Source organism: Scyliorhinus torazame, chromosome 14 (genome assembly GCF_047496885.1).
Source record: "Scyliorhinus torazame isolate Kashiwa2021f chromosome 14, sScyTor2.1, whole genome shotgun sequence".
NCBI lineage: Eukaryota > Metazoa > Chordata > Chondrichthyes > Carcharhiniformes > Scyliorhinidae > Scyliorhinus > Scyliorhinus torazame.
The window spans coordinates 199155867-199182018 of NC_092720.1; the positions used below are offsets into that span (position 1 = coordinate 199155867).

General features: G+C 48.6%; 2 long non-coding RNA genes across 3 annotated transcripts in view; both read left to right on the plus strand.

Moving 5' to 3' along the window:
* Positions 1 to 8181: 8181 nt before the first annotated feature.
* On the plus strand, positions 8182 to 17488 carry LOC140389411 (uncharacterized). The gene is made up of 2 exons (XR_011934387.1): positions 8182 to 8341; positions 15988 to 17488. It is a non-coding gene; the product is annotated as an uncharacterized lncRNA (long non-coding RNA).
* Positions 17489 to 22265: 4777 nt separating this feature from the next.
* The window catches only part of LOC140390333 (uncharacterized), a 31565-nt gene continuing 27678 nt past the window's right edge, over positions 22266 to 26152 (plus strand). Inside the window, exon 1 of one of the 2 annotated variants that reach the window (XR_011934616.1) lies at positions 22266 to 22414. This is a non-coding gene — a long non-coding RNA (uncharacterized lncRNA). Of the gene's footprint in view, positions 22415 to 22603; positions 23105 to 26152 lie in introns of those variants that run through there. The other variant, XR_011934617.1, reaches the window with a different exon arrangement.

The following is a 26152-nucleotide window of genomic DNA, read 5'->3' on the forward strand; positions in this document are numbered from 1 at the left end:
CACAGAACACAACCACACTGGACACACCTACACAGGACACAACCACACTGGACACACCACACAGGACACAACCACACCGGACACACCTACATAGGACACAACCACACCGGACACACAAACACAGGACACAACCACACTGGACACACCTACACAGGACACAACCACACTGGACACACCTACACAGAACACAACCACACAGGACATACCTGCACAGGACACAACCATACCGGACACACCTACACAGGTCACAACCACACTGGACACACCTACACAGGACACAACCACACCGGACACACCTACACAGGACACAACCACACTGGACACACCTACACAGGACACAACCACACCGGACACACCTACACAGGACTCAACCACACTGGACACACCTACACAGGACACAACCACACAGGACACACCTACACAGGACACAACCACACCGGACACACCTACACAGGACACAACCACACCGGACACACCTACACAGGACACAACCACACTGGACACACCTACACAGGACACAACCACACCGGACACACCTACACAGGACACAACCACACCGGACACACCTACACAGGACACAACCACACCGGACACACCTACACAGAACACAACCACACTGGACACACCTACACAGGAAACAACCACACCGGACACACCTACACCGGACACAACCACACAGGACACACCTACACAGGACACAACCACACAGGACACACCTACACAGGACACAACCACACAGGACACACCTACACAGAACACAACCGCACAGGACACACCTACACAGAACACAACAACACTGGACACACCTACACAGGACACAACCGCACAGGACACACCTACGCAGGACACAACCGCACAGGACACACCTACACAGATCACAACCACACAGGACACACCTACACAGAACACAACCGCACAGGACACACCTTCACAGGACACACCTACATAGGACACCACCACTCAGGACTCACCTACACAGGACAGAAACCGCACAGGGCACACCTACACAGGACACACCTGACACACCTACATAGGACACAACCACACAGGACACACCTACACAGGACACAACCGCACAGGACACAACCACACAGGACACACCTACACCGGACACAACCACACAGGACACACCTACACAGGACGCAACCACACGGGACACACCTACACAGGACAGATCTACATAGGACACAACCGCACAGGACACACCTACACAAGACACACCTACACAGGACACACCTACACAGGACGCAACCACACAGGACACACCTACACCGGACACAACCACACAGGACACACCTACACAGGACACATCTACACAGGACACAACCGCACAGGACACACCTACACAAGACACACCTACACAGGACACACCTTCACAGGACACCTACACAGGACACATCTACATAGGACACAACCACACAGGACACACCTACACAGGACACATCTACACAGGACACAACCGCACAGGACACACCTACACAAGGCACACCTACGCAGGACACACCTACACAGGACACACCTACATAGGACACAACCACACAGGACACATCTACACACGACACAACCGCACAGGACACACCTACACAGGACACACCTACACAGGACACACCTACACAGGACACACCTACACAGGACGCAACCACACAGGACAAAACCACACAGGACACACCTACACAGGACACACCTACACAAGACACAACCACACAGGACACACCTACACAAGACACACCTACATAGGACACAACCACACAGGACACATCTACACAGGACACATCTACACAGAACACAACCACACAGGACACATCTACACAGGACACAACCGCACAGGACACATCTACACAGGACACACCTACATAGGACACAACCGCACAAAACACACCTACACCGGACACACCTACTCCGGACACATCCACACAGGACACACCTACATAGGACACAACCGCACAGGACACATCTACACAGGACACAACTGCACAGGACACATCTACACAGGACACAAACGCACAGGACACACCTACACAGGACACAACTGCACAGGACACAACCACCCAGGACACATCTACACAGGACACATCTACACAGGACACAACCACCCAGGACACACCCACACCGGACACAACCACACAGGACACACCTACACAGGACATGCCTACATAGGACACAGCCGCACAGGACACACATACACTGGACACATCTACACAGGACACACCTACACAGGACACAACCTACACAGGACACAACCTACACAGGACACAACCTACACAGGACACACCTACACAGGACACAACCACACAGGACACACCTACACAGGACACATCTACACAGGACACAACCACACAGGACTCACCTATACAGGACGCAACAACACAGGACACACCTACACAGGACACACCTACACAGGACACATCTACACAGGACACAACCGCACAGGACACATCTACACAGGACACATCTACACAGGACACATCTACACAGGACACATCTACACAGGACACAACCACACAGGACGGAACCACACAGGACACACCTACACCGGGCACAACCGCACAGGACACACCTACACAAGGCACAACCACACAGCACACACTTATACAGGACACATCTACACTGGCCACAACCACACAGGACACACCCACACAGGACACACCTACACGGGGGCCAGAAACAGAGAGGACAGAAACAGAGGTGACGGACACACAGCATACAACCACACGGGATGGACACTGAGGGATCCAACGGACAGCACACAAGGGCACAGGAGATGCCGGACTTCGGGTCCGATGATGACATGACGTTAGATTCTTCCCTCACTGCTATCAGGTACATCCTCCACCATCGCAGGGGCTATCACCTCGGTTGGGATCTTTAGTGAGGAGGCTCCTGGGACACAAACTGGTGTGCACCACACAGCCGATCTGGTACAGCAGGTGGAGGTAGGAGCAGTTGAGGGGCCGGATGGTCGGAGGGCAGCCCGGCCCCAGCATCCAGCATCTGCCCAGACGGGACCCGGGTTCCAGGAATCCCCACTCCCACCCATAGACCCGATGCAGTCAGCGACCCAGGGACCGGACAATGTGATGACGGCCGGCTTGCAGCACCTGCAGAGGCAGGTCGAGGAGTCCAGCCGCGTGCAGGAGCAGGGAGTGGTGCCGGTCATGGGTGCCACCCAGGCCGAAACCGCACGGGTGGCGTCCGCGGTGGAGGCAATGGGGGTGAAGGTGTCGGACATGGACCAAGTTATGATAGGCATGGTGCTTTCTGTGCATTCAGGGGCCATGGCCCTGGACAAGGCTGCCCAATCACAGGCAGCCATGTGCCAGAGCCATGTGCAGATTGCGGCAGCACTCCTCACTGTGGCCCAGTCACAGCAGACCATGGCTGAGAGCATCCACGCCATTGCCCAAGCGCTGACCGGCGTCGCACAGACCCAGAGGGAGATGGCGCAGTCACTGAGGAAGGTGGCGCAGTCCCAGACGGAGCTGCATGATGCCAGTCAAGGATGGCCCACTCCCTGGGCTCCATAGCCGATAATGTCCAGACCCTTGTCGATGCCATAGCGGGACTCCAAGACTGGCAGCACCAGATGTCGGGGGTGCCTTGGGGAGGGTTCCGCTCGCACCCCCATTTCATGGAGAAGCCCGGGGGCACCCCAAGGGAGGAGGTGCTGAGGACAGAACCGGTGACTCCTGCAGGGGAGGTCCTGGAACACCGCACTGCCTCGGACTACCCCCTCACTACCATCCCTGGGGCAGCGGGCAGAGCGGGGTGGCACACATCCAGGCTGGGCCGCCCCAGGAGACGTGTGCCAACGGGTACCCTCGTCACAGGGCAGGAGTCTCAGCAGTCCACCTCCACTCCTGCTGAGCTGTAGTCGTAGTGACAGGGCCCATAAGGCTAGACACGAGTAAGTTGGCACGGGTGCAGGGCACAGTTCAGTTATAGAGGCTAGGGCATATGTATATAACTGTACAAATTATACACTTTTTATCACCGATGGACGCTGCCTCTGTGCTCTTTCCGATGTGTGCGGGAGTGGGGAGGTAGGTTAGTGCCACTGTGGCCGAGGGGAGAATGTGCAATGTCCACACGGACAGTGACCCAGAGCTGGGATCGAACCTGGGACCTCGGTGCCGTGAGGCAGCAATGCTAACCATCACGTCACTGTGCCGCCCTCCCAGTTCCCCTTTGACACGCTGCTTACCTTTGTTTTGCCATTAACACATTCTGATCTCTTAATGTGTCTCTATCAGCGCCCTTCTTAGCCTTGATCACCACCACTTACATTCACTTTGTCTTTTTCTCCATATCTTTGTCAGTCTCCACCGACTGATGACCCTCTATCCAGCCCCACTGCTCCATGCACTCTCCCCCTCCCATCCCTGCACAACAGTATAAACCGCACCCTATTTCCAGTTCTCCTTAGCTTCGACAAAGAGTCATCCAGACTCAAAATGTTAGCTCTCTTCCCTCTCCATAGATGCTGTCAGCTCTGTTGAGATTGTTCAGTATTTTCTTTTTTTGTTTGGGACTGTGATATAATTGAACAGATTAGCATCAAGAGGGAGGAGTTGTTCGGGGGTTCAAAAGTGGATAAATCCCCAGGCCCAGATGAGATGTATCCTAGGCTGCTGTATGAGGCAAGGGAGGAGATTGTAGAGGCTCTGATGCTAATTTTCAAATTGGGTGCTCCGGTTTCCTCCCACAAGTCCTGAAAGACGTGCTGTGGAGTGAATTGGACATTCTGAATTCTCCCTCCGTGAACCCAAACAGGCGCCGGAGTGTGGCGACTAGGGGATTTTCACAGTAACTTCATTGCAGTGTTAATGTAAGCCTACTTGTGACACTAATATTATTAATATCTTTGCTTCACAAAAATCCAATTATGTCAGATTTCAAATTAACAACTGATCTCGCTTCAACTGCTGTTTGTGGGCGAGAGTTCCAAACCTCTACCACCCTTTGAGTGAAGACGTGCTTCCTAACATCTCTCCTGAACGGTCTAGCACTAATCTTTAGACTATGCACCCTAGTTTTAGAATCTCCAGCCTGTGGAAATAGTTTATCTTTATCTACCCTGTTTTCCCCTGTTAATATAATCCCTTAACATAAGAACATAAGAACATACGAACTAGGAGCAGGAGTAGGCCATCTGGCCCCTCGAGCCTGCTCCGCCATTCAATGAGATCATGGCTGATCTTTTGTGGACTCAGCTCCACTTTCCGGCTCGAACACCATAACCCTTAATCCCTTTATTCTTCAAAAACTATCTGTCTTTATCTTAAAAACATTTAATGAATGAGCCTCTACTGCTTCACTGGGCAAGGAATTCCATAGATTCACAACCCTTTGGGTGAAGAAGTTCCTAAACTCGGTCCTAAATCTACTTCCCCTTATTTTGAGGCTATGCCCCCTAGTTCTGCTTTCACCCACCAGTGGAAACAACCTGCCCGCATCTATCCTATCTATTCCCTTCATATAATTTTATATGTTTCTATAAGATCCCCCTCATCCTTCTAAATTCCAATGAGTACAGTCCCAGTCTACTCAACCTCTCCTCGTAATCCAACCCCTTCAGCTCTGGGATTAACCTAGTGAATCTCCTCTGCACACCCTCCAGTGCCAGTACGTCCTTTCTCAAGTAAGGAGACCAAAACTGAACACAATACTCCAGGTGTGGCCTCACTAACACCTTATACAATTGCAGCAGAACCTCCCTAGCCTTAAACTCCATCCCTCTAGCAATGAAGGACAAAATTCCATTTGCCTTCTTAATCACCTGTTGCACCTGTAAACCAACTTTTTGCGACTCATGCACACCCAGGTCTCTCTGCACTGCAGCATGTTTTAATATTTTATCATTTAAATAATAATCCCTTTTGCTGTTATTCCTACCAAAATGGATAACCTCACATTTGTCAACATTGTATTCCATCTGCCAGACCCTAGCCCATTCACTTAGTCTATCCAAATCCCTCTGCAGACTTCCAGTATCCTCTGCACTTTTTGCTTTATCACTCATCTTAGTGTCGTCTGCAAACTTGGACACATTGCCCTTGGTCCCCAACTCCAAATCATCTATGCAAAATTGTGAACAATTGTGGGCCCAACACTGATCCCTGAGGGACACCACTAGCTACTGATTGCAAACCAGAGAAACACCCATTAATCCCCACTCTTTGCTTTCTATTAATTAACCAATCCTCTATCCATGCTACTACTTTACCCTTAATGCCATGCATCTTTATCTTATGCAGCAACCATTTGTGTGGCACCTTGTCAAAGGCTTTCTGGAAATCCAGATATATCACCTCCATTGGCTCCCCGTTATCTACCGCACTGGTAATGTCCTCTAAATTATAACCTTCTAAATTATAGCGAAAACAGGCCTAATTTGTGTAATCTCCCCTCGTAACTTAATCCACATAGTCCAGGTCTCATTTTTGTACGCCCCACGTTGCACTCCCTCCAAGGCAAAAATATCCTTCCTAAGGTGCAGTGCCCAGAACTGCTCACAAGTGGGGCCTAACCAGGGTTTTGTATAGCTACAGCAGAACTTCTGTGTTTGTGCACTCCAATCATTGAGATATAAAGGCTAGCATTCGTAGCAGTTAAATACAACTGAACGACTTATGAAGCCATTGAGAATGGAGTCACATGTAGGCCAGACCAGGTAAGGATTTGCTTCCCTAAAGGCCATTAGTGAACCAGATGGGGTTTTACGATAATCGACAATGGTTTCATGATCATCATTAGACTTTTCATTCCAGATATTTAATTGAGTTTAAATTCCACCACCTGCTGTGGTGAGATTCAAATCCAGGTCCCCAGATCATTATCCTGGGTCTCAGGATTATTAGCCCAGCAACAATACCACCACGCCACTATACAATCCTGCAACATCCAGCCATCAATGTGGTGCACAATTAAACAACTCACTGGAGGAGAAGGCTCCACTAATATCCCCATCCTCAATGATGGAGGAGCTCAGCACATATGTGCAAAAGACGAGGCTGAGGCATTCGCAACAATCTTCAGCCAGAAGTGCCAAGTGGGTGATCCATCTCAGTCTCCTCCGGAGGTCCCCAGCATCACAGATGTCAGTCTTCAGCCAATATGATTCACTCCATGTGATACCCAGAAATGGCTGAAGGCACTGGATACTGCAAAGGCTATGAGCCCTGACAATATCCCAGCAATAGTACTGAAAACCTGTTCTCCAGAACTGGCCGCACCCCTAACCAAACTGTTCTACTATGGCTACAAAAGTGACATCTACACAGCAATGTGGAAAGTTGTCTAGGTGTGTCCTGCACACAAGAAGCAGGACAAATGCAACCCAGCCAATGAGTGCCCTATCAGTCTACTGATCATCATCAGCAGAGGGAAGGAGTCCTCAACAGTGCTATCAAGTGGCACTTACTTTAGCAATAACTTGCTCATGGACGCTCAGTTTGGGTTCTGCCAGGGTCACTCAGCTCCTGACCTCATTACAGCCTTGGTTCAAACATGGACAAAGAGCTGAATGCCAGAGGTGAGGCGAGAGTGACTGCCCTTGACATCAAGGCAGCATTTGACCGAGTATGGCATCAAGGAGCCTCAGCAAAACTGGTGTCAATGGAAATCAGGACAAAACTCTCCGTTGGTTGGAGTCATACCTGGCACAAAGGAAAATGGGATTCGAGGAAAACCATTTCACCCAGAGGGAAACGCCAGAGCTGACACAAGCCTTCGGACCAAGTGCTGGAAAATGGGATTGGGCTAAACAGCTGGCTTGTAATGCTGAACAAGGCCAACAGCGCAGGTTCAATTCCCGTACCGGCCTCCCCGAACACGCGCCGGAATGTAGCGACAGGGGGCTTTTCACAGTAACTTCACCGAAGCCTACTTGTGACAATAAGTGATTATTATTATTATTTTAGGCGCTTGATGGCCAGCAGACAGGAAGGGCCGAAGGGCCTCTTTTCTGTGCTGTTGACTGAAGTCAAACGCACGAAGCTAGCTGCTGATCCTGTTCCCTCGGCCCTGCCATTGGAGAAATGCTTTACTCCACCGGCTCTGGGGTGAATTGGAAAATTGCTTCAAAAAAAAAAATCAGGGGTTTTCCTGTTGCACTTGTGTGAACTGAGAGAAGGGGGCGGGTCTGAGCACGGCCGGGTGGTGGGGGAGGTTACTGAGTTGAACATGCAGATGTGGAGCTGAAGCGCCTGCCGCCGCGCTTCTGGTTCACCTCGACTTTCATCTGAGCGAATTCCTCTTGACTGGACGATGTGTCGATTGGCCTTTTGGGCTCTGCCCCTTCATCTCTTCCAGCTTTTCCAGGACCACCGTCTTGGTGGTGAAGGTGAGGAACTGACTGGGGAAACGAGGTTAAAATGGGACAGAGAGATGTGAGAGCAGCGTAATGGCTGTTTTGCTATTTAAGTTTTGAGCTGATGTAACACCAGCGAGTTTTAATCACCTGACCTTCTGTGGTTTAAAGTAGATGGGAAAGTTAACTTTAGTGTTCTTGTTTGGACTTGGAAGTCCCCTGAAGATGAGAATCTTTAATCCAGGTTCATTGTCCTCAGAAAAACCCAGAATTACCTGCCTTCCCCTTGCGTATTCCCAATTTTAATTCTTCCACTATTAGTAGTTGGTCCCCAGGCCTGCACCTCCCCCTCCTCTCCTCCCCCACCCCAGGAGCTTTTAAAAAGTCAGATCAAGCTTTTGGTTGGATAGGAGGCTCTGGGTGGACTTTTACGGTATGAACCACCTGTAAAACAGCTGGGACATTTTCTACACTTATGGCTCCCTCTGTCTATCCCACAGGTTGTGGTTCACCGCCCAGCGCCGAAGAGGCCACCCCTGTCCGGGGGTGGGTTTCAGATTTGATCAGAGTTTGGGGTAACTTTTTGGAGGGGTAAGCTTTGACCAGAGGTTTGGGTGTGGGGCACAATGGGCTTGACTAGCCTACAGGGTAGATTAAGAGGGAAGGAATTTATTAATAATAATAATCTTTTATTGTCACAAGTATGAAGCTAATGTGAAAAGCCTCTAGTCGTCACATTCTGGCGCCAGTTCGGGTAAGCTGGTCCAGGAATTGAACCTGCGCTGCTGGCCTTGTTCTGCATTACAAACCAGCTGTCTAGCCCACTGAGCCAGTAGCTTTTTGGTCAGTGATTGAGGAGTGGGAGGCTGGGTGACCAGATGAGGGGGTGGGGAGTGTTGAATGAAAAGAAAATGTTCAACCATGGGATGTGGGTGCTATTGGCTGGACCAACATTCGTTGCCCATCTCTCATTATCCTTGAACTGAATGACTTTTTTTGGGGGGGTGGGGGGGGGGAGAATTTCTGTAAATGTAGACTCACCAGACCCTGTAAGAAGGGTGGTAGATTCCAAAAGGGCATTTGTTGCTTTTACAACAATCGAACATGGTTCTATGGTCATCATTAAGCTCTTAATTCCAGGTTTGTATTGAATTCACATTTCATCTGCCTACGTGGGATTTGAAGATTATACAAGCAGTGCAGTAGCTACCTGCAAATGTCTTGAGGTCTAGTGTCACAGGAGCTTACACCTCTTCAGGGACACAGTGACATTCTCTTTGCAATGATAGCTCTTCAAATAGAATCTTGCACACTCCCAGGTACCAAGGATGTTTGTGGCTTCTGCAAGATTGGATGGGTGGCTCCTGGGTGACGAGGGCCATCCGAGAGGAAGGGGCTTGTGACCCCAGTCCGCCACCCAAAAACTGAGATAGAGGAGCCATTCAACAGGAGTCATGCATCCATGAGTGGTGGTAGAGAGGACCATCGGCCGACATGTTACACACTGAGAAGGCCTAATTGGTCACCCAGCATAATATTGCGTCAACAGTGTGATCTTGGGCCAAAGTGGGTTTCGCGTGTAGAACTCAACATTTTCCTGCTTCTTGACTGTGGTAGAAAGACTCAACAAAGTTCATTATGACAAAATAACAAGTCTTTATTTACGAAAAGACTGCATGCAGTATTGGCTGAAACTTGAGTTCAGAGAGTAGTTATTACCTACCACTGATTTCTCCTCAACTCCGCACTTTTACAGAAAATCAGTTCAGTATTTATACATTATCATTATCAAGATTGTGTGACTACAGCTTAGTCAGGAATTCGATCAGAGGTAGAAACATAAGCAATGTCATAAAACAGGCACAACCTGCTGACCTCAAGGACTCTTTGTCTCATCACTCATACCCTATCTTGTCCTTTGATAGAACATTAAAAGGTCGGTGACTCCTTCATTCCTGACCTTATCTTGTCTTTCTCATACAGCCCTGGGTCATGAGGAGTTAACCTTATCAGAATTTACAGAGGTCAGACATTTTGGAAAAGCTTGACCTTCTCTGATCTTATTCATGCTTTAAATTATGCGGAGTCAGCCTTATCAGGTCTTCCAGGGGTCTGACATATTGGAATAGCTTGGTCAGCTTTTCTTACATTGTACCAAGTAGTTGACCAATTTTCCCATCATGCCATTTCTTAATTCGTACAACTTCACATTCCCTTCTTTTGTCATATCATGACAACTAGTTAAATAGGGATATCCATGACTCGATTGAAAATTCATTTATACAAGCAACCAAGCAATCCTATTCCTAGTAGCATTAGTAGTAGCAGCATGACGGCATTAAAGATCCAATCAAATAACCTATGACCCAACCATCCTAACCAACCTGGCGGGTTATAGTCATGAAATTCACTGCCAATCTCTTGAATTTGATCAGCCTGTCTCTTAATGTGGTCGGCCAGGCTGGTGATATTTTCAGAGCCATCTGGAATATAAGTACAGCATTCCTGACCTACAAGAGCGCACGTTCCTCCCTGCGAGGCTAACAGATAATCCAAAGCCAGTCGATTTTGTAATGCCACGGTCCGGTCAGCAACTAGCTCAGCTGAGACCTCGACTAGTGCCTGTCCAGTTTTCCTGGCTTTTGCTGCCGTTACGTTCGCCAGTTGTTCCAATGCTGAGGCCATGTGGATCAGTTCGTCGGATGCCTTGCCTGTTCCATACAAGGGAAAGAACTGTTTCCGTTTTAGAAATAGTCCTTTTGGCTCGCGAGGGGTAGTGCTTAAGTGAGGGTAGGTAACGCATTTGGGGTACGACATATCCTAGAAAGCAGGATCCTGTCCAATCAATGGGGAGCCATGGATATGCTTTAGTGCCACATATGAAATATGTTCCATTATAGGCTGTAAAATCATCAGCTAATGTCATCCAGGGGATTGGGGATGTCTGTCCCCATGAACTATTAGAGATTATATTCCATACATTGGACCAATCACAGTTAAACATGCCCTTGTTGGATATGCCTGGTACCGGTCCTTGCCAGTCAACTGTAAGGGTGCACCTACTTTGCCCCATCAACTTTCCTTTCCCTGATTTACTAAAACACTTGGAACCTTGAACATTATTCGAGTGGACGGTAAGGGAAGGTGGAATCAAGGCATGATAATAAGCAGGCTGATACCAAGCCGAAAACCTAGTCATGTCATAGCAGCAGATTTCCATATTTGCATATCTCCCCTATCGCCCCTGCTCCCTGTGCGATTTTTTCGTAAAATCCATTCAACGGTTTCTGCGATATGGAAAGGGAGGGATTGGAGAGGTATTCCTTCCCTCAAATGGACAGGGATGTAGGTACAAACCCAACACTTGCTTACATTCAATTTTTCAGCATAAAGATATGACATATATAAATAAGTATTGCCATGCAGTTTCCAGGTAGTTCATTTGTTTTACTACCGAGTGGCCATTAAGGCCAAATAGTCCAGAGAGTCCAAAAACTATAATGAAGATCTTCATCCTGTGTTCGTGTCTGGGTTGGAGACTATCTTCTTGCAATTGGATAGATGTATCCAACTTGAACGTCCTTCAAGCTTGATGGAAGTCGGTGTGGTCAGTAGTACTTGAAAAGGTCCGCTCCAGCGTTGTCCTAGTTTCGTTCTATCCCAGTTCTTCACCAATACGTAGTCTCCGGGTTCGGTCACTGGATATCGAGGGATGGCTGTCCCTGCCGTTACTGGGAGATGTGCCTGTTTCACCTGTGAGTGGAGAAACTTCAAAGAAAGTGTTAATTGCTTCAAATAATTCTGCATCTGTTCCCCCATCACATGGAGGTCTACTCCCTCCAGAGGTTTTTCATGGGCATCCCAGGGAGTCCTCATTGGCCGACCATAGACTACCTCTGCAGCTGACAGTCCGGTCTGCGAATGTGGAGTCACCCGCATGCGAAACAGTGCCAAGGGTAATACCTTTAGCCAATTTAACCCAGTTTCTTCAGTCAATTTAGATAATTTTTCTTTTAAAGTCCCGTTGACTCTTTCCACAATTCCTGCTGCCTGCGGGTGATACGCGCAGTGAGTTGCTGTTTAATTACGAGTGCTTCGCACAATTCAGTATTGATCCGAGCCACAAAATGTGGTCCATTATCTGAGCTCACCATTTTGGGTACCCCAAAACGAGGAATAACTTCTGTTAACAACAATTTCACCACCATATGTGCAGTACATTTCATTGTGGGGAATCCATTTACTAAACACATTGATTATTACTAAACAATATTTATAGCACTGTAATTCAATAAAATCAAGCTGTATACAGGCAAAAGGGCCATCTGGCAAGGGAGTGGTTCCTGGAGGGCATTTAATGCCTTTACCCTTATTATGTTTCATGCAAATAAGGCATCGATCCAGCCGCGTTTGCGCTGCTGTATTCAAATCTGGGTGCCACCAAGTTTTCAGGAGTAGCTGTACCATTCCCTCTTTGCCAAGATGGGTACAAGAATGCAAATAATCAATAAGTACCGGCAATTGAAAGAATTCGGAATGCAAATTTGACCAACTGAAGTAAGCCAGAGGTCCCGTGTCAATGAGTGCGAACACACCATTGACTTCCATAGTGCGCGCTCAGAATCAGAGGCGTCCCTCTGTAATTTTTGAACCTCAGTTATCCCTGGCATGCCCTTCGTTCCTCCTGCAGGTACCTGATTTAGAGCCTGATTAGCCCCACTGGGAACAATCAAAGAGGCCGATGCAGCCGCCGCCTTAGCAGCTGAATCAGCATGGGCATTCCCTAATCGAACAAGAGTGTCTCCCTTCGTGTGCGCAGCACATTTGATAATTGCTAATTGACGAGGAAGCTGAATCGCATCAAGGAGATTTTTAACCCAAAGAGCGTTTTGAATGAGAGCTCCCGCAGAGGTGAGAAAGCCTCGTTGTTGCCAGAGGTGGCCAAAACCGTGGGTCACGCCAAAGGCACAACTAGAATCGGTGTAAACGTTTGCACTTTTATCTGCGGGCAAAATACATGCTCGAGTAAGGGCGAATAGCTCAGCTTTTTGTGCAGAGACAGGGGTCTGGAAGGCAGCTGCTTCCCCCGAACTTCAGTGTCTGTTACAACGGCATATCCCGACTGTGGGATGCCAGTGAGAGAAATGGAGGAACTGCCATCAACATAAAAAATGAGATCTGGATTATCAATAGGCCGGTCCGTTAAATCCGGGCGAGGCGCAGTAAGGAAGTGATTCCTAAGCAAACAATCATGCGGTGGGTCAGCAAGGTTATCGGGGGGCTGCTCGAGGAACACAGCAGGATTTAAGGTAGAATAGTAATGAAAAGAGAGGTAGGGGTTCGGCAATGGTGAAACCTATTTCAAGCGGGCTTGAGTCAGATGCTGGGTTTGCAGAGATGTTAGGAGAGCCACAATAGAGTGCACTTGTACTGGCTGGTGAAGGGTCAGATTAGAGGCCGCCTGCACTAACAAATGGACAGGCGTAAGAATTTGGGTGAAGGGAGGTAGACCGCAAGCTACAGGATCCAATTTAGTAGAATAGTAGGCGGCCGTGCAACGCCGGTCACCGTGCTCTTGTGTCAGAACACCAGTGGCACATTCATCAAGAACATTAATGTACAACTGAAAGGGTCTGTCATACATAGGTCGTCCTAGCGCTGGGGTGGTAGCCAGGGTGTCCTTGAGAGTAACAAAAGATTGCTTTGCTGAATCAGGTAGTTCGAACTTAAGAGTAGCATCTTGAGAGGAGTAAGGAGTTAGTTCTTTAGTATGGACAGTAACATTCGGAATCCATTGTCTGCAAAAGCTCACCAATCCTAAAAAGGCTCGCACCTGCTTGGGCGAGGTAGGAAATGGGGTCTGCAGTATAGGATTAATACGTTCCTGAGTAAGGGACCAATCAGTAGCACTTATTAGGACACCCAAAAATTTGACCTGCCGTTGGCCTTTATGAACTTTAGTGGGCCATGATCAAACATAGTTCCTGGGGCTTAACGGCCTGCCACACCTCAATGAATTGATCGTCATTAGCAGCAGCGTGGGGGTTGATGACATTCCTAATGGGATAATTTGCCGGGGGGGGGGGTGGTCGCGGGAAGGTCTCCGCTTCCTTAGGTTAGCGGGATAAATCAAGAAGAGCCTGATTGACAGAGGTGAAGGGCTGTTCCATATTCAGGGGTTGTGTTTGTGACCGGGTGTGTGATGCCACGGGATCAGCGGCAGCGGGGAAATCCGTGGCAGCGGGATCATAAGGGGGAGGCTGGACTCGGGACGGTGGCAATGAAGCAGCGGGGAGCGGTGGATAAAGGGAAGGTCTGGGGGCCAACTCCTCCCCTTCCTCCGTATCGCCTGAATAGGGAAACATCAGCATGCCAGGGCAATTGGGAGGATCCTCCTGTTGTTTAATATGATGGACTAGGCCAACCTGCCTATTACTCGACACTTTCTTATTGCTGCCCTGTCATTTCATCTCATGATGCTTCCTATCCCAAAGTTCACATTCCAATTTTAAAGTTTCCCAATCCTTTGATTTCCCGTCCACACACTCATCAATCCCTGTTCTATGGGCGTTATCCCTCCAACTCATTAATAGCGATTGTTCGTGGTGCCTAGTTGACTCTTTTTTCCATTCTGAAATTAAAGTTTTCCACTTGGAACCTGCATTTTTTGTCCAAATAGCCTTTTCTGCTGCAGTGCAATTTTCCAAGCTCCATGTGCCGCCTAGTGGCCAAATATCTATACCCAATTTACTATTTAGTGCAGCAGACAATCGTCGGAAATTACGTTCTTTAGTAGGGGTCTCAGAACACATAAAAAGCAAAGGATAGTTGCCCCCTGTTTTGTCTAAACTCTGTCCCATAGCGTCAGTATACTGTGCCCCTGGCAAAGAGTGCTGAAAAAAAATTCCTGGTACCAAAATCAAATTACAGGGTCCTTGATCCAAACGAAGCCTGATCCGGATCGAAAACGAGATCAAGGGGTCTCTTTTGACGCCACATGGCAGTTAAAGGGACAAGTTTGTCAGCAGACACCGGTTTTATGCAGTCATAACTCATCTTCTGATTCGACACGCAATTAGAGGAACAGGTTTCTCGACACAAACACCATTAGAGGAACAAGTTTGTCACCAGAAACACAAATTCTTCCCGTTTTGTCAGGTCACCCCGGCAATGGAGTAATGGCACTAATCCCCGCCCTGCCTGAAGACCCCCATCTGGTCAGCTAAGCTCGGGTCGTGCAGATACGGCACTGGTCACCACCCTACCCGGGGATTCCACCCATTCTTGCCCATACGCACCCCATTCGGCAAATCCAATTCAAACCTCTTTCACATGTTCTTTTCGTATGTGGTTTAAAGAATGCCCTTTGCCACACTTTTTGTTTGCTTTCCAGCGACCCTTCGGTCGCTATCCCCACCTGCTATTTACATGTCCAACACACTTGGTTGGAACACATTGGCTGCTGGAAGGACACATTCTCTGTCCACTCAGCGCATCGCACCATGACAGCATTTTCTTTTTGTGATGTCTTATCTCCCAAACAGCTGGTTTAAAAAAAAATGAGGGAGTCACACATGGTGAAAAATTCTAATGGGGAATTGATGATTAAAGGAGAAACAGACAGACATATGAGATATTAAATAGCAAGATAATAACAGATATTATGCTTGTGCTTACAGGAACAATCGAACTTGCCAGAATACAGAGGAAGACAAAGAGAAATTGAAAATGGACCTGATGACCTACATCTTGATCACCGTTGGATCACTACAGTTGCGCACGACAGCGTCCCCCCTACCCCTCACCACACATGCCCCAAACATATCCACCTATGACTACACGCCGCACCCAGATACTACACCACACATAGAAACAGCCACTGATACACCAACCTTTTGTGACAACCTCATAAAATGGTATTCACTTTCATACACAGTAGAAGCCCTATTAGTTATAGCGATACTTTGCAGTGTCATCCAGACACTGAGACTTCGGAAATGGTGAAGGAGAGCCTCCCGCAACCCAGTATACACACTTAGACCCCTATTTTTGGACTTCAACAAACCCCCCACTCTTTCTGAATGAATAAAGTGCACTGATCATTTTGGGTTGTTCGTTTAATAAAAAAATTTGATTTTGCTGCAATCAACATTAAGGTTAGGAAGAAATGTCATGCTGCCATTATATATTTTCGTACTGTACTATAAGTTATTTTGTTATTGGCTAGCAGCATGAGTGTAGTTTTGATAAAGATAGTTAGAGGTGCCCCTGTTTGGAGAAAGAAATTAAATGGATGATTAAATGTTATAGTGCCGCCCTTAGAATTTTATAAGTATGTGATGTATATAAATAAATTTAGGAAAATGGACAGAGTAGGATAGAACCTGACCATGATTGCGGGTGCCCGACTTAGGCAAAGAACAAAGAAGACTCAGTAATGTGATCCATCATGCTTCGTGTTGAGGATCAAGAGGAGGGAGTGTAGCCATCTGGGATGGCCACTTACAACAAGTAAAATGGACACTTGCAAAGCCTAATGGGTAAAATGGACAATGTGAAGTTACAGGCAGGCACAGAGCCTGAATGTATATTTGGGAACACAGAAAACAGACAGCATCGAAACTCTTGGCCGATTTACATATGGATGGCCCATCTCCGCAAGTCAAAAAACTAGTGCTCAGGTATCCGATACAGTTCCAAACATTTCAGCGCTACTCAGGCACAAACAAGCAAGGTCAATGACCGCTCAGGACACGCCCAGCCATCAAGGCACCCGCCCCTTTATTGGCTCAGATCGAACGCAGTGATCGAGAACTGTCCAATTAATCGGACCCAAGTCCAAGGCCCGCCCAAAAGCGCGTGAAGCCCCCCCCAAGGATAAAAAGGAACCCCGCCATATGTTCGCTCTCTTGGATCCGGCGCTCAACCACTGAGGCCTATCCGCCTGCAGCAGTACCACCAGAAGCAAGTTCAAGTTCAACGCTCGCTACCAGCCAGACGATCCTAGCTGTACCGCCGATACCTCTTTGAACCCAATAGATCCAGACAAGAACTGTTTCGTCTGACCTAAGCCGGGTACCGAAGTTAAGTATTAGGAGTAATTTAGCTTAAAGTGTTTATCTTGCATGAATAAGCTAAACTTGTGCGTAAATAAAGTACCATTGACTTTGAACTAACTAACTGGTTGTTTGGCTCTTTGATCCATATTCGGTTGAAACCTTGTGGCGGCTCCAATTGATACCTGGCGACTCTGAAAGCATTTCATTACCATATTAGAAGTAAGTAAAACTAAAAGACATACAAAAGAAATACACACATCTGCAATAACCACAGGTTTACGCTCAGTGATCAACGCAGCAGCTGATGGGCTTCCTGAACGAGAAGTTCACCCCGCAGAGGAAGGAGAACCTGGAGGACGAGGTTGGTGGGCCCGACAAAAGCGGGGATCGACACCATGGCGACGTGGTTGGAGGCCGAGAGCCAGGCGATCCAGAAGGTGGAGGAGGCGGTAGGGGAGCACGAGGAGCTGCTTGCCGCAATGGCACCCTCCCCATGTCACCTTTTAGAACCCCCCCCCCCCTCTCCTCCAACCACAAAATAACAACCCCAATCCCCAAGAAGGGAGGGAGGGGGGGGGTGGGGGTGGGGGGGAGGGGGGAAACAATAGAGGGGAACCAGAAGAGAGAAAAGAGTGGGAACACAAACGAGGTAGAAAACACAGGAGAAGACAACAAATGCAGCAAGACGAAAGGAGGAGAAAAGAACAGGAAAATGAACGGTCCAAGGTTGAAGCTCATGCCAATGAGTAATTAAAAAACTGACTGAAATGTAAATAGCATTAGGGGCACCACCCAGGTGCCCACCTTTTGTAAATAGACATAGAATTTGCAGTGCAGAAGGAGGCCATTCGGCCCAACGAGCTACATCGGCCCTTGGAAAGAGCACCCCACTTAAACCCACCCCTCCGCCCCATACCCGTAACCCAGCAACTCCACCCAACCCCTTTGGACACTAAGCACAATTTACCTCTTCGATCCTGACCAGGGCCCCCAGTCCGTCCACCAACTCTCTCCCCACTCTTGGGAAGGTCAGTCCATCCAGGAATCACCTCATCCTCCCCCGGTCCCCCGGGGGGTTCCAAAGTGTACAGCTTCCCTTAAAAGTCCCTAAAAACCTTGTTCAGCCCTGCCGGGTCACCCACTAGATTATCCTCCCCATCCACTACCCTCCCTATTTCCCTAGCCGCTTCCCTCTTCCTTAGTTGTTGCGCAAGCATTCGCTGGCCTTCTCCCCATGCTCATAAATCGTGCCTTTTACCTTTCTAAGCTGCTCTACAACCTTGCCTGTAGACAGCACCCCAAATTCGGCCTGCAGCCTCTGTCATTTCCTGAGTAACTTCTAGCCTCGGGAATTCCGCGTAACTCCTGTCCATCCGTAGAATTTCCTTGATCAGTCGGTCCGCCTCTGTCCTGTCCTGTCCCTGTACGCCCGGATTGAAATCAGCTCCCCTCTCACCACTGCCTTCAGTGCCTCCCAGAGCACTGCTGCCGAGACTTCTCCAGTATCGTTCACCTGCAGGTAATTCTGCATGCATTTCCTCAGCCTCTCACACACCGCCTCGTCCGCGAGTAATCCAACTTCCAGCCTCCATGGTGGGCGCTGAAAGCTGTCCTTACAAAACTACAGATCTACCCAGTGTGGAACATGGTCCGATATGGCAATTGCCGAATACTCTGCCCTCACCATTCCGGCCAGCAGGTCCCTACTCACAATAAAGTAGTCAATTCGGGAATACACCTTGTGGATGTGGGAGTAGTACGAGAACTCCCTCGCCGTCGGCCGGCTAAATCGCCACGGATCTGCTCCCCCCGTTTGCTCCATGAACCCTCTCAGTTCCTTTCCCATCGCTGGCAACCTGCCCGTACTTGAGCAGGACCGGTCCAGGCTCAGGTCCAGGACTGGATTAAAGTCCCCGCCCATGATCAGCTTACGCGAGTCCAAGTCGGGGATCCTCCCCAGCATCCTCCTAATAAAATCCACATTGTCCCAATTAGGGACATACACACTGACCAGGACTACTCTCACCCCTTCGAGCTTACCCCTCACCATAACGAACCTGCCACCCCCATCCACGACTGCGCCCTCCGCCTCAAATTGTACTAGTTTATTAATCAGGATCGCAAACCCCCTCGTCTTAGAATCCAGCCCCGAATGAAAGACCTGACTGACCCAGCCCTTCCTTAGCCTAACCTGGTCTGCCACTTTCAGGTGCATCTCCTGCAGCAAGACTATGTCCGCCTTCAGAACCCGCAGATGCGCAAACACACGCGCCCTCTTCACCGGCCCGTTTAACCCTCTAACATTCCAGGTGATCAGCCTGGTTGGGGGGCACTTCGCCCCCCCACCCCCCACTTTGCCGATCAGCCATCCCCTTTCCTTGGCCAACCCCCAGCCATGTGTCGCGCCTCATCTGGCCCGTCTCCTGACCGGCTCCACCCATGACCTCCTCACTATTGCCATGCCCAGTTCCCATCCCCGTCAGCAGAACGACTCCCTTCTCTCCCCCCCCCCCCCCCGCCCCCCCCTAGCAACACCATCCTATCACCTAACCCCTGCTCTAATCTAACGATATGCACACACCCCACCTGGCTTCCGTTGACTAGCCCCACTCAGCTAGTCTGGGGCTCCCAGCCTCGGTGCCAGCATGTCTCCCACTCATTGTTCCCAGTCACCCCGACCCCGACCCATCCACACCACTTCCCCAGATCAGCCCTACTTAAGCAAACACTCTATACAAGTCAGAAACATCCCCCACAATAGCACAGTTCAAGTTAAACAAGAAAAAAAAAGAGATAAGAAATAACAGGCACTCTCAGTCCTTCCTATACAGACACAGAAAAAGATTGCACAAAGTTCCCCCTGAACCATCCATCTTAACCCAACCCTTTTAACTCTTTTCTTTATTATTTTCCCCCAGCCAAACTCCAGCTAATCAAAGAGCCTAAACAGGAAACATTCAGGTAAACCACGAAAAAAGCACACAAAAAAAACCACATCACTACCACCTTCCGACACCCTAAAAATATCGAAAAAAGAAACGAAAAAAACGGACCCAAACATGCAGGCAATTCTCAAAAAGGGAGAGAAACCACATATCCTTAAAAATTCTAACATCCTCAGCTCAGGGCCAGCCCTTGCTTCTTAACGAAGTCCATTACCTCTTCGGGTTCCTCGAAATAGTGATGCTGACCCTCGTACGTAACCCACAGTCGCGCCGGAAAAAGCAGCCCGAATTTCGCCTTGTTTTTATACAGTATCTCCTTCATCTGCCTGTAGCCTCCCCTCCTCCTGGCCACCTCAGCGCTCAGATCTTGGTAAACACGCAGGGTGGTATTGTCCCAAATACAGCTTTGTGTGCTCTTTGCCCATTGCAGCACCCGTTCCTTGTCCAGGTACCTGTGAAAGCATACCACCATCGCTCGTGGGGTGCCCCCTCGTCGCGGCTGCCTCACCTGCACTCTGTGTGCCCTGTCCACCACCGGCGGGTGCGGGAACATCTCGTTCCCCAGCAACTTCTGAAACATACCCTCCACATACGCTGCAGCGTCCAGCCCCTCTGCCTCCTCCGGGAGGCCCATGATTCTCATGTTCTGCCGGCGAGATCTGTTGTCTAGGTCCTCCAGCCTTTCCAGAAGCACTTTTTGCTGGCCCCTCAACCTCTGAATCTCCAGATCCGCTGCCGTTTGAAAGTCAGCCTGCTCCTCCACTGACTTCTCCAACTGCTGGAGCTTCTTAGCCTGATCATCCAGCCTTTTTTCCATCCGGTCAATCAACTTCTGTAGTGGCTCCAAGTTGTCACGCTTCAGAGCCAAAAAGCCCTCCTGCATAGTCTGCAGCAACTGCTCCATTGTGGGCTGGGCTGTCGGCACCTTGCTCTGAACACCAGCCATGCTGGTCCCTCTCACAGCCTCCACCGTGCCCTTACTCGACCACTTCTTCTGCTGTTTACGGTCCCTCCGGCTTCTTAGGTCCATACAATTCTGTCTGGGTCCTGTGCCCGAGTACTATTGCTTTCCAGCTCCGCACTCTGAAGCGCAAAAAAGTCGGGGGAAAAGGTCCAAAAGTCCGACCGAAACGGGAGCCACCAAATGTGCGACCTACTCCCTCATAGCCGCCACCGAAACTGAACCCAACTCGGTCATCCTGGTGCTGAAAAATGATCTGGTTCCAGGATCAACCATCTCAAGACCCCAAACTTGCTTTCTTGCCAAGGTCCATGAGCTGGAGCAGTACAGCTGAAATAATTCACTAGTGAGTAGACAAAACAATAGTATTTATATAAAGTACTTGTAAAAATTAATATCATGCACTCGATCTTGATCAATAATATTCAAACTTTAATAATGAAATATGGCTATCCTACTGCTGTACTCTGTTTTTGTCTGATTGGGTGCCTGTGTTAAAACAGGGTTGTTTTAAAAAATAGCTAAACAAGTGCCATTCTTTATTTCCCATTTTAATTGCACTGCCTGGCAGCACGGTGGCGCAGTGGGTTAGCTGAGGTCCCAGGTTCAATCCTGGCTCTGGGTCACTGTGTGGAGTTTGCACATTCTCCCCGTGTTTGTGTGGGTTTCGCCCCCACAACCCAAAGATGTGCAAAGTAGGTGGATTGGCCACGCTAAATTGCCCCTTAATTGGAAAAATTAATTGGGTACACTAAATTTTTTTTTAAAATTGCATTACCAACAGAAGATGGTCACCAGTCTGCAACATGCACAGAAAAGCAGTTTAAAAAAGTATTGTGTCATTCGTAAACTTTGAAATTGTTCCTTGCGCACCCAAGATCTAGACCATTAATATTTTTAAAAATCTAAATGCGTGGTTATCGTTTGATTTTATATTTTAAAACTTGCGAAGTGGCAATGGGCTGGATTGGAGGCGTGTTTTGTGTTTGTGTCGGCGCTGTGCTTGGAGCGGCGGCCAGTCTCCAGGCGGAGGCTCTCTGTCCCGGGGCTGCAGATTTGCGGATGGACCGGGGACTTTCTCTCATGTTTTTCCTCGGCTGCTTTTACCTGGGCCTCTCCTTTAGAGCGGTCGGTGCGGCAGGTAAGGATGTAAATCCGGCAAATTGAGTGATCGGCTCCTCCAGGCGGGGAGGCCCGGGGAACAGAGTTGGGAAAGTTTACACGTCCCTGGAACTAGTTAGTTTATTCTGTGTTTGAGTCAGCGCTCAGGCCGGGGTTATTGAGTTAATCGCGTTCCGGTGTTTGCAAAACCCTAGCCCGGGGTTATTGAGTTAATCGCGTTCCGGTGTTTGCAAAGCCCTCCTCCGTTGGCCGCCTCCTCCCTGAGGTGGTTCCTCAGTTTTACTGGATCCTAAATACAGTAACGTTATTTGGACATTCAACAATGGCAGCAATAGAAACTCTCTGATTATTCTCGATTACGTGCCGAATCATCCAAAAGAGGAAAGGAATAAACACTTGAAATGAAAATCGCTTATTGTCACCAGTAGGTTTCAATGAAGTTACTGTGAAAAGCCCCTAGTCGCCACATTCCGGCGCCTGTTCGGGGAGGCTGGTACGGGAATTGAACCGTGCTGCTGGCCTGCCTTGGTCTGTTTTAAAAGCCAGCGATTAAGTCCAGTGTGGTAAACCAGCCCCTCCAGACCTCATTTATATTTTAATGCAACCAATGGGTCTCTGATGTTATACAATTTAACAGTCGGTGACCAAGGGATTTATGCCGTTACTGTAAATGGACATTGGAAATGGAGCGCAGAATTGGAACTCATTGGTAAGTATTTTCAATATATCATCAGGTGGAAAGTGATGCACATTTCAGCTGATAAACTATTCTCTACTTAGTTCTCCGAATAGGATTATGAAGATGCCATTCAGTTACCAAGCCTGTTCTGAGATTTTATTAAATTATGGTTGATCTGTACCTTACCTTCATTGTATCTGCCTTTATGACCAAAAGGCATTGGGGCAGAAGTCGGCCATTCTGCAGATCGAGTCTATGCCGTCATCATGACTGATCTGATATGATAATCCTCAACTCCACTTTCCCGCCTTATCCCCATAATCTTTGATTCCCAATCTGATTAAAAATCTGTCTACCTCAGCCTTGGAAATACTCAACGACCCAGCCTCTATAGCTCTCTCTGGTAATGGATTCCTAGTCGTTGAGAGAAGAAAATTCCCCTCATCCCGGTGTTTAAATGGGTGACTTCTTACTCTTAGATAATGCCCTCTGGGCCTAGACTCTCTCTCAAGGGGAAACATCCTCTCAGCATTTACTCTGTCAAGCCCCCTGTGAATCCTAACTGTCTCACATCTTTGGACTGCAGGAGGTACCCAGAGCACCCAGAGGAAACCCATGTAAACACAGGGAGAACATGCAAACTCCACACAAGACAGTCACCCAAGGTCGGAATTGAACCCAGGTTCCTGGCTCTGTGATGCAGCAGTGGTAGCCACCAAAGATTTTCTCATAAGAAAGTCTCTTCATACCCAGGATCAATCTAGTGAACCTTCTCTCGACTGCTTCCAATGCCAGTATATCTCTCCTTAGATTGGTGTCCTTATCTCCCACATCCGTTACCTAACAAAAAAATCTTTGAACTGAGTCTGGCACACTTGATGTGCAGAGAGATCTGGGAGTTCAGGTCCATTGTACCCTGAAGGTGGCAACGCAGGTCGACAGAGTGGTCAAGAAGGCATACAGCATGCTTGCCTTCATCGGACGGTGTATTGAGTACAAGAGTCGGCAGGTCATGTTACAGTTGTATAGGACTTTGGTTAGGCCACATTTGGAATACTGCGTGCAGTTCTGGTCGCCACATTACCAGAAGGATGTGGATGCTTTAGAGAGGGTTCAGAGGCGGTTCACCAGGATGTTGCCTGGTATGGAGGGTGCTAGCTATGAAGAAAGGTTGAGTAGATTAGGATTGTTTTTGTTGGAAAGACCTGAGGTTGACGGGGGACCTGATTGAGGTCTACAGAATTATGAGAGGTATGGACAGGGTGGATAGCAACAAGCTTTTTCCAACAGTGGGGGTGTCAATTACAAGGGGTCACGATTTCAAGGCGAGAGGGGGAAAGTTTAAGGGCGATGTGCGTGCAAGGAGTCAGGAGGGCTAGAAGGGGTCATGAAAAGGCATTGGCAAATAGGGTTAAGGAAAATCCCAAGGCTTTTTACACTTACATAAAAAGCAAGAGGGTAGCCAGGGAAAGGGTTGGCCCACTGAAGGATAGGCAAGGGAATCTATGTGTGGAGCCAGAGGAAATGGGCGAGGTACTAAATGAATACTTTGCATCAGTATTCACCAAAGAGAAGGAATTGGTAGATGTTGAGTCTGGAGAAGGGGGTGTAGATAGCCTGGGTCACATTGTGATCCAAAAAGACGAGGTGTTGGGTGTCTTAAAAAATATTAAGGTAGATAAGTCCCCAGGGCCGGATGGGATCTACCCCAGAATACTGAAGGAGGCTGGAGAGGAAATTGCTGAGGCCTTGACAGAAATCTTTGGATCCTCGCTGTCTTCAGGGGATGTCCCGGAGGACTGGAGAATAGCCAATGTTGTTCCTCTGTTTAAGAAGGGTGGCAGGGATAATCCCGGGAACTACAGGCCGGTGAGCCTTACTTCAGTGGTAGGGAAATTACTGGAGAGAATTCTTCGAGACAGGATCTACTCCCATTTGGAAGCAAATGGACGTATTAGTGAGAGGCAGCACGGTTTTGTGAAGGGGAGGTCGTGTCTCACTAACTTGATAGAGTTTTTCGAGGAGGTCACTAAGATGATTGATGCAGGTAGGGCAGTAGATGTTGTCTATATGGACTTCAGTAAGGCCTTTGACAAGGTCCCTCATGGTAGACTAGTACAAAAGGTGAAGTCACACGGGATCAGGGGTGAACTGGCAAGGTGGATACAGAACTGGCTAGGCCATAGAAGGCAGAGGGTAGCAATGGAGGGATGCTTTTCTAATTGGAGGGCTGTGACCAGTGGTGTTCCACAGGGATCAGTGCTGGGACCTTTGCTCTTTGTAGTATATATAAATGATTTGGAGGAAAATGTAACTGGTCTGATTAGTAAGTTTGCAGACGACACAAAGGTTGGTGGAATTGCGGATAGCGATGAGGACTGTCTGAGGATACAGCAGGATTTAGATTGTCTGGAGACTTGGGCGGAGAGATGGCAGATGGAGTTTAACCTGGACAAATGTGAGGTAATGCATTTTGGAAGGGCTAATGCAGGTAGGGAATATACAGTGAATGGTAGAACCCTCAAGAGTATTGAAAGTCAAAGAGATCTAGGAGTACAGGTCCACCGATCACTGAAAGGGGCTACACAGGTGGAGAAGGTAGTCAAGAAGGCATACGGCATGCTTGCCTTCATTGGCCGGGGCATTGAGTATAAGAATTGGCAAGTCATGTTGCAGCTGTATAGAACCTTAGTTAGGCCACACTTGGAGTATAGTGTTCAATTCTGGTCGCCACACTACCAGAAGGATGTGGAGGCTTTAGAGAGGGTGCAGAAGAGATTTACCAGAATGTTGCCTGGTATGGAGGGCATAAGCTATGAGGAGCGATTGAATAAACTCGGTTTGTTCTCACTGGAACGAAGGAGGTTGAGGGGCGACCTGATAGAGGTATACAAAATTATGAGGGGCATAGACAGAGTGGATAGTCAGAGGCTTTTCCCCAGGGTAGAGGGGTCAATTACTAGGGGGCATAGGTTTAAGGTGAGAGGGGCAAAGTTTAGAGTAGATGTACGAGGCAAGTTTTTTACGCAGAGGGTAGTGGGTGCCTGGAACTCGCTACCGGAGGAGGTAGTGGAGGCA